The sequence below is a fragment of the Cornus florida genome, unplaced genomic scaffold (genome assembly GCF_030987335.1).
Source record: "Cornus florida cultivar Cherokee Brave unplaced genomic scaffold, ASM3098733v1 CherokeeBrave_3.0.0_Hap2_Chr03, whole genome shotgun sequence".
Classification (NCBI taxonomy): Eukaryota; Viridiplantae; Streptophyta; class Magnoliopsida; order Cornales; family Cornaceae; genus Cornus; species Cornus florida.
The window spans coordinates 72179635-72187836 of record NW_026775573.1 but is presented as its reverse complement, the minus strand read 5'-3'; the positions used below and the strand labels follow the sequence as shown (position 1 = coordinate 72187836).

The following is an 8202-nucleotide window of genomic DNA, read 5'->3' as shown; positions in this document are numbered from 1 at the left end:
CTTTACCCTCAAACTAGCACACAAATCTAGTCCCAATCATCAAAACAAAGAGTGGACCTTTTATTAAAGCTTTATTGATCTAGGTGCGCTTATTTTTTTCACTCGATTTATTTATTTATTATTATTATTATTATTTAACTAACCTAGAGGATCAAAGATGGAAGCATGGTGCAATGTGTTGATCTATTAAGCTTTCTAGCGATCCATGAGGTCGAGCGTTATGTCAATGACTCCCAAACCAGATGGCTTTAGGGCAGTAAGTGTTTAAACATCCCTAAGGACTTACAAGCTCAAATCAACTAGGCTATAAATCAAAACAACCTCCATCTAATCATTTCCCACTTCTTACCTTTTGGGAGAAGTCCTCACTTTTTATTGCTTTTGTAACTTTTTTTTTTACATTCAATTATTAACCTAGAGTTTGGGCCCTCCACCTTTCAGCGTGAGAAATTCAATGCTTAATGAGGCTAGAATCCCAGCTACTCAATAAAAAAGGATTGTTATCCATTTTTGTCAAAATGAAAGCTTTCAATGCACTAGTATCCCAATTGGGATATAACCAATTTAATAATCAACAAAGCATGTACCCCACAAATGAATGCTATTGTGCGCCTATGCTAGTGTAGAATCCTAGAGTGAATCTCAAAACAATCACAAAATCATGATGATGTGGACCACAAGTGAAAGCAAGATATCAATCTTTCAAAAATTTTACTCCTAAGTGGCATCCACAAGGTATACAAGGAGTATTGGACTCTCAAGTCAAGCAATTTTTAAATTCTAAGCAATATATTCCTTAAAAGGTCAAAATCATAGTTAGCCATGGACCAATCATAGAACATCCCTTAAATACACAAGTCATGCTCAAAATTTGAATTGAAAACAAATACTGTAAAGAACATCTATTACCCCCAAACTTAAATAGTACAGTGTCCTCAATGTGCAAAGAGAACAAAAGGAAAGAGTATACCAGTGCAGCTATGGCAAAGAATGGCCGAGACACAAATATCCGAAGTGGGTGGTATAACCCCCCAAACTTGGGATTGACTGTGGTCCTGAAAAGATGGCACTGGAATAAAAGCTGATTAGATAACAAAGGGGATAATAACAGTGCACAGTGGCATGCAAGTGTAAGTGGGATAATAAATGAACTAAGGAAAGAGGAATAAGGATGGTCTTAAAAAATTTTGGGCAGCACTCTCTCACTGAAGTCACTGGGATGTACCTCATAATGGAGTCAATCATAGATAAATATATCAATATAAGAACTTGACATCTAAAAATAGTATGCATGGATAATAGAATAGAAACAGTGTAGAGTACATCACAGTATCGGGACAACAGACTGGCCGCAAAAATATAGCTATAGTATCAATGTGACAGTCAAAAATCACAGATATATGAATAATAAAGAGAGAGAGAGTGTGGTCAGGCAGATGAAGTCAGTCTGGCAGGGCGTGATCCCCGAATATCTCTGGATAAGTCTCGTAATGCAACCAAGACGTTTGCATGGAAAGTAGTCACGTCAGTGCTAAGGGAGGCCACATCTGACTGAAGAGAGGCAACCGTGTCCTCCAAGGTCTGGATACGCTCTCCTAGGCTGGGTGTCTGAACTGGAGCGTTAGGGATGACTGGGTCAGAAGACTGATGCTTATCATAACTCTGCTCTTGAGAATATATTGGCGACCCTGCTGAAGAGTGATATGGTGACTCCGCTGGAGGCTCTTGCTCCAAGTTAATCTCCATATGCACGTCCACAGCCACTTGTGGGTCTGCTGGATCATGTGCTGCTGCTGCTGCCTCTGCCTTTACCTCTATCTCTGCTAACTCTGCCTCCTTAGCTACCAATGTTGCCTTATCCTTGAGGCTTCGAATAAGAGGATTGTAGCTCTTGTCCCAATCCTTCTTACCATAGCGGCGAGTGCCGGACTCAGGCTATTCCTCGGAATGGAAAGGGTAGTGCTAATCTCTGAGGATCTAAGTAATTAGATGAGCAAATGGAAAGAAGGTGGCGCGCCCGGGCTTGCCTTTGCTAATGTAGCTGGAGTAGAGTCTCATCATAACACTCTAATAGAGTGCAGGAACGAAAAACCAATGGCCCGTATAGAAGGCGTAGAGGGCGGTAAGAAAATCTGAACGCCGCTGGATCTTATGGCCTGCCATAAATACATTTCGGTATAATACCGAATCAAAGAACCATAGATCATTGGGCAAATAAGTCTGAGTGGCAAATGTCTTGCCATCACTGTAAGGTCTAGTCAGGGCAACGGCCATGTTTGCGTCAGATGGCCTCCTCAGAATAGGATACTGAAGATCGGGAGGGCAAACGTATGGGCACCGAGAAGATATGGCCAATGTCTCGACTATGATGCAGATGAGATGGCCATCAACAGTAGTCCACAACTCAGATAGGTTACTCAGGGTAGGTCGGAGGTTCTAGAAGAACAACCGGACGAGCCGCGGGTAAACCGGGTAGGCGACCGTGGCAAGAATAGCTGAAATGCTGCGCCGCTCTATCTCATCATATGCCACCTTGGTCAGGACTGAGCGGGAGAAGAAAGCAGTGTCAACGATAGACTCATGCACCACTGAAAGGCATGAATATCTCCTGATAGGTCTATTTCGGACCTGGCTGGGCTATGCCGGTGGTGGTGAAAGAGGTGGTATAAGCTCAGTCTCCTCTGCTGATGGGGAAGATAAGGATACGGATGCAAAAGAAGTGGAGCACTCGGACTGAGCTGGAGCTGGCTCTTCATGCTCTTCAGGCTCCTCTACTCGCTGTCTCACTCTGCGCTGATACTGCCGGTTGGCAACAGTCTTGACTTGAGCCATGGCTTGTAAAAGAAAGAAAACACTTGCAATTAGAGTCAGTAACAGGTATAGCATATGAAATATAGAATTAAAGTGTACAAATAGAAATATGTTTGTCAAGTTAAGCTAGACCACTCAGAATAAATCACATGAATCTACGCAAGTGATAATGCAGCCAGGTATAGACAGTGAATGTTCAAAATAGTGAAACTTGATGAACATGATAAGTATGGAATGCATCCAATGTGGAAAACACAGGCATTGGGCATAAATTGGATAGTATGAAGCACAAAAGATGGTATGTTATATAGAAAAGTTCGATCGATCATGAAAAAGATGAGATCGATCCAAGTTGAATCGATCAAGACATGGATAAGATCGATCGAGCTTCGATCGATCAAAGAAGAAATGTGATTGATCAAACTCTGTAAAAAACATGAACAGTTATAAATCTATGACGTGGACAACACAGGGGGCACCCAAGCAAGCTCGTAGGCCCCTCTACACCTCAACAAGCCAAAAATAGTCACTTAAACTGGCACATTACCCCTAAAATCGAAATCGGACAAAATATATACAAAAATATATACATGTATATATACATACATGCTTCAAAGATAAAAAATAGCAAGAAATCAAACATGGAAGCTCAGATCTAAGCATGGTAACATCTAAATACGTAGATGAATTCAAAAATGGAAAGAAATAAGAGTGAAAACTTACCAAAATTGAGGGAGAAGAGTGGACCAAGAGAGATGAGATGAGATCCGAGCCGAGAGAAAGTTTGGAAGCTTGGAGAACTCGCCGAAAGTTCGCCGAAGGTGGGGAAGAAGATGGAACAGTGGTGGGAGAGAATGAAGGGTTGAGATCAATGGTGGAATCAATTAAAATGACCCTTGGGTTATATTTTTAAAAGCAATCTCTGACGAGTTTGATCGATCACTCGAAAATCAAATAGATCGAACTCAGATCGATCATGAAGAAATTAGATCGATCGAACTTACAAAATGACACAGTATTTTTGAAAAAAAATAAATTATATATATATATATATATATTATTATTATTATTTTATATTTTAAAATTAAGAGAGGAATAAAAATAAAATAAAATAAAAATATTTTTGAATTTTTTGTAAAATAAATTTTTGAAAAATATTTTCGGATTTTACTTTATTTTATAATATTATTATTATTATTTTTTTATATTTTAAATATATATAAAATAAAATTCAATAAGAAGTCAAAGGTCAACAAGAGCACCTAGATCGATCGAATCTTGATCAATCCAACAGGTGAAAAACCTGCAGACATACTCAAACGATCACATAGAGAGGTGATTTTTAGTGGGTGCAAAAAAAAATTCTAAGTATGGAATGAAGATCGATCCAAGGAAAAATTGGATCAATCTTGGAATTTCAGATCGATCGAACATAAGGTTCGCACGATACACAGAAGACTGAAATATGCTGGAAATATACGCACTATGGGACAGAGAAATAATTGGATGTAAAGATGATGTTCGATCGATCGAACCTCTTTTGAGATCGATCGAAATGGCACAAAATGATTACTTCAAAAATGACAGTGCATGCATTCTCAATCAAAGTCCCTAGCAATGTGTATGCACCCAGGATATATCTAGACTTCGCAAGAAATGAAAGGTAAAATAGAAATGAGGGAGGAATAGGGTTGTAAACCCTACGAAACACTAGTGTTTAACATCTATAGCAAGACGTTGGGCTCTTTTAGCCCGGATCAAAGATCTTGTTGTGTATCCCCTCCTTGACGGGGTGAAAATTACTTTGAATCCCACCCAACAAATTGTTTTCTAGAGAACTTATTGAATTTGAATCAAAAGAGGCTAATGGTCCTTTGTCAAAACAATTCTTGGGCTTCCATGCCCTTTCAAACTTTGTTTTTGAAACAACATTCTTAGAAATCATTTTGGAAGATAAACTTTTGGAAATTTCATTTTCAAGCAAAAACTCAACTCTATTAAATTCATTGTCAAGACACTTTTCCACAACACAGGCTTCTTCATGCTTGTCTATTGAACTTGGGGTTGGATTAAAAATGTTCAACTTCTTTTTCATGTGGCCAAATGAGATTTTCATTATCCCCGTCCTACAATTTATGTTGGCATTTGCGGTTGCCAAGAAAGGACGGCTAAGGATAACGGGAATTTGGCTCTTGGGATTCGGAACCGATTCCGTGTCAATGACAACGAAATCAACCAAAAAGAAGAACTTATCAATCTTGATCAATACATTCTCAATAATACCCCGGGGCTTTTTGATGGATCGGTCGGCAAGTTGTAAAATTACCGACGTCGGTTTCAAGTCTCCTAAGCCCAATTTAACATATACCGAGTATAGAAGAAGGTTAACACTTACTCCTAAGTCAAGAAGAGCCCGATTAATAACATGGTCACCAATGATACAAGAAGTAGTAGGTGAACCGGGGTCCTTAAACTTTGGGAGAGTGTTGTGTTGCAAAATGGAGCTTACTTGCTCAGTCAAGACCACTTTCTTTGGTGCTTGGCTTTTGTTCTTTCTCTTTTAGGTGCAAAGATCTTTCAAGAATTTGACATAAGCCGAAATTTGTTTGATTGCATCCAAAAGCGGAAGATTAATCTTCACTTGCCTAAACACTTCAATGATTTCATTCACTTTGGTATTTTGCTTTTCAATGGAGATGGATCCTTTCAAGGCCTTTGGAAATGGAGCCTTTGGCTCAAAAATCTTTTCAAAATCTTTTTTCACAACATCTTCAACACAAGAATTTTTCAAATCATTATTCAAATCATTTTTCACCACTTTCTCAACAAGGTGATCATGCACATGCAATGAAGGAGGAATAGAATATGAAACGGGACGGGTGTCAACTTTTGGTTGCACCATTTCACTCTCTTCATTGGAAACACCAATTTGATTATCAACAATTTTTCCACTTCTCAAAGTTGTCACTACATTAACATGTTCAATTGTGTGACCTTCATTGGTTTCCACAACAAATTATTGTTTTGGTGGGGCATTTAGAGGTATCTTCCCTTTCTGTCTAGCATTCAAAGTACTAGCTATTTGCCCGACTTGGGTTTCTAGCTTAGTAATGGATTGAGAATGGGAATGAAGCAATTGAGTGTTTGCCTCTAGAGTACCTAAAGCAGTCAAAACTTTCTCCTCAAAAGCAGGACTCCTAGAATTTCCTTGAGAATAAGATGATTGATTAGGAAAATGAGAGATAGAAAATTGGTTTCCGTGTGATGATTGAAAAGAAGATCTATAACCTTGGGAACCTTAGCTTTGCATTGGAGGTGGAACATACTTTCCTTGAAAACCACCTTGAGGAAGGTTTGAGCCTTCCCTTTGGTTTTTCCAAGAGAAGTTTGGATGGTTCCTCCATCCGGCATTGTAGTGTGTGCCATAGGGATTATTCCCTTGGTCTGACAAATATGGCATTAACTTGTTCAAGATGCTCACTTTGCACATATCCATATGGACAATTAGAAGTAGAATGTAAGACACTAGAATAAGTCATGCATGATTCATTAGATGAATGATGAACATGATTAGGGGAGGAAGACACTTGATTCACCGAATTTTGGTTGATAAAAAATTGATCAAACCTTTAAGTTAAGGATTTCACCTCGGCGGCTATGTCATTGGAATTGTCAACTTGATATAAGCTGACATTCTTCCTTTCACCTAGAATTCTATCATTTTTAGAGGACAAAGATCGATGCATGGAATTTTCACTCATACTTTCGTACAATTGCCAAACATCATTTTCATGTTTTTTAAGATAAGAACCGCCCATAGATGCATCTACCATTCGTTTTTGATTATCCGGCAAACTTTCAAAGAAGTATTGGACTAATTGCCACTTAGGAATGTCATGATGTGGACACTTGCTAAGCAAATCATTAAATCTTTCCCATGCCTCATGAAACAATTCCCCATTCCCTTGAGAAAATTCACGAATGGAAGTTCTTATAGCATTGGTCTTTGATACCGGGTAGTACTTTTTCAAGAACTCTTGTTGCATTTTTGCCCAAGAAGTTATCGAAAAAGGCCTAAGATTATTGAACCAATATTTTGCTTTGTCTTTTAGGGTAAAAGAAAAAAGTTTGAATCTCAAAACCTCTTCTGGCATGTCCGTGTATTTCACGGTGGAGCATACTTCAAGAAACTCATCTAAATACTTATAAGGTTCTTCACTTGGAAGTCTATGATAGTTAGGAAGCATTTGAATAGTTTGTGGTTTAATTTCATAGTGATGTGCTCTAAATGGGGGCAATTGAATGCAAGTGGGTGCATTATATTCATTTGGCACATAATGATCATGCAAAGCAATGGGAGGATTCATAATCGGTGGTGCTACATGAACACCTTGATGGCCTTGCATAATAGGAGGTTGTGGAGCAAAAATTGGCCGAGGCATTCCCAATGGAATTTGGCCTTGTTGTTGCGGTGGAATGAATAGACTTGGAATGCCTAATGGGACTTAAATGTTGTCATGATGTACATTAGGGTGGAAGATGCCTTGTTGGTCTATGTGACCAAGGTCCTCCACATGGTCCTCATTGATGTTTTCCATCGATGAAATGGAATGATGAGAGCTACCTCTTCCCCTAGGATTATGAACAATGGATTCAAGATTCAAATTAAGTGGGACAAGAGTAGGATTTAATGATCTACGACCATGCATGCACAAATAAAACACAAACACGCAAAAAGCAAGTAGCCATCACTTCACCTCCACAACAAATCAATCAACAAACATCCTCCACATACATGGATCCCATACTCCCACGCTTGAACAATATGTAAGAAAAATTAAATTGCCACCACGCGGGCTCACGAACTATCTAAGAATTTAAGAACTTGCCACCACGCGGGCTCACGATCTATCTAAGAATTTAAGAACTTGCCATCACGCGGGCCGATAATTTAACTAGAGATTGAGTTAGAAAAAACTCACAAAGGGTCCTTAAGTAGCTTCAATTTAATTTTCAAGTTTTACTATGCTTTGCAAATTTTTTAGAATTTTGCCCTTTTTATGCTTAGCTTAGCTCCTTGCTTTTCCAATTCTCCTTTGTTTCACTTCCTTTCTTATTGCACCTAGCCAATGAAGAACAAACACAATAAGTAATCAAAATGAAATAAAGTAAAGACACGATCAAAAGAGTACTAATTCCTAATTGTTTCCAAAACACGGTGTTGCCAATTCAATCCCCGACAACGGCGCCAAAACTTGGTGTCGTCATGAACCAACAAGTTAAAATGTGTTAAAGAGTGGCCAAGTTTGAATTTGTAAAGTGCCACTACTACCTCTAACTACTAATATAGCTAGCGTGAGTAGGGATCGTCCAAGGGATTGGGGGCAATGT

General features: G+C 38.8%; 1 pseudogene; it reads left to right on the top strand.

Moving 5' to 3' along the window:
* The first annotated feature begins 6702 nt into the window (after window positions 1–6702).
* Window positions 6703–6800, top strand: LOC132302005 (small nucleolar RNA R71; annotated as a pseudogene).
* Window positions 6801–8202: the final 1402 nt, after the last annotated feature.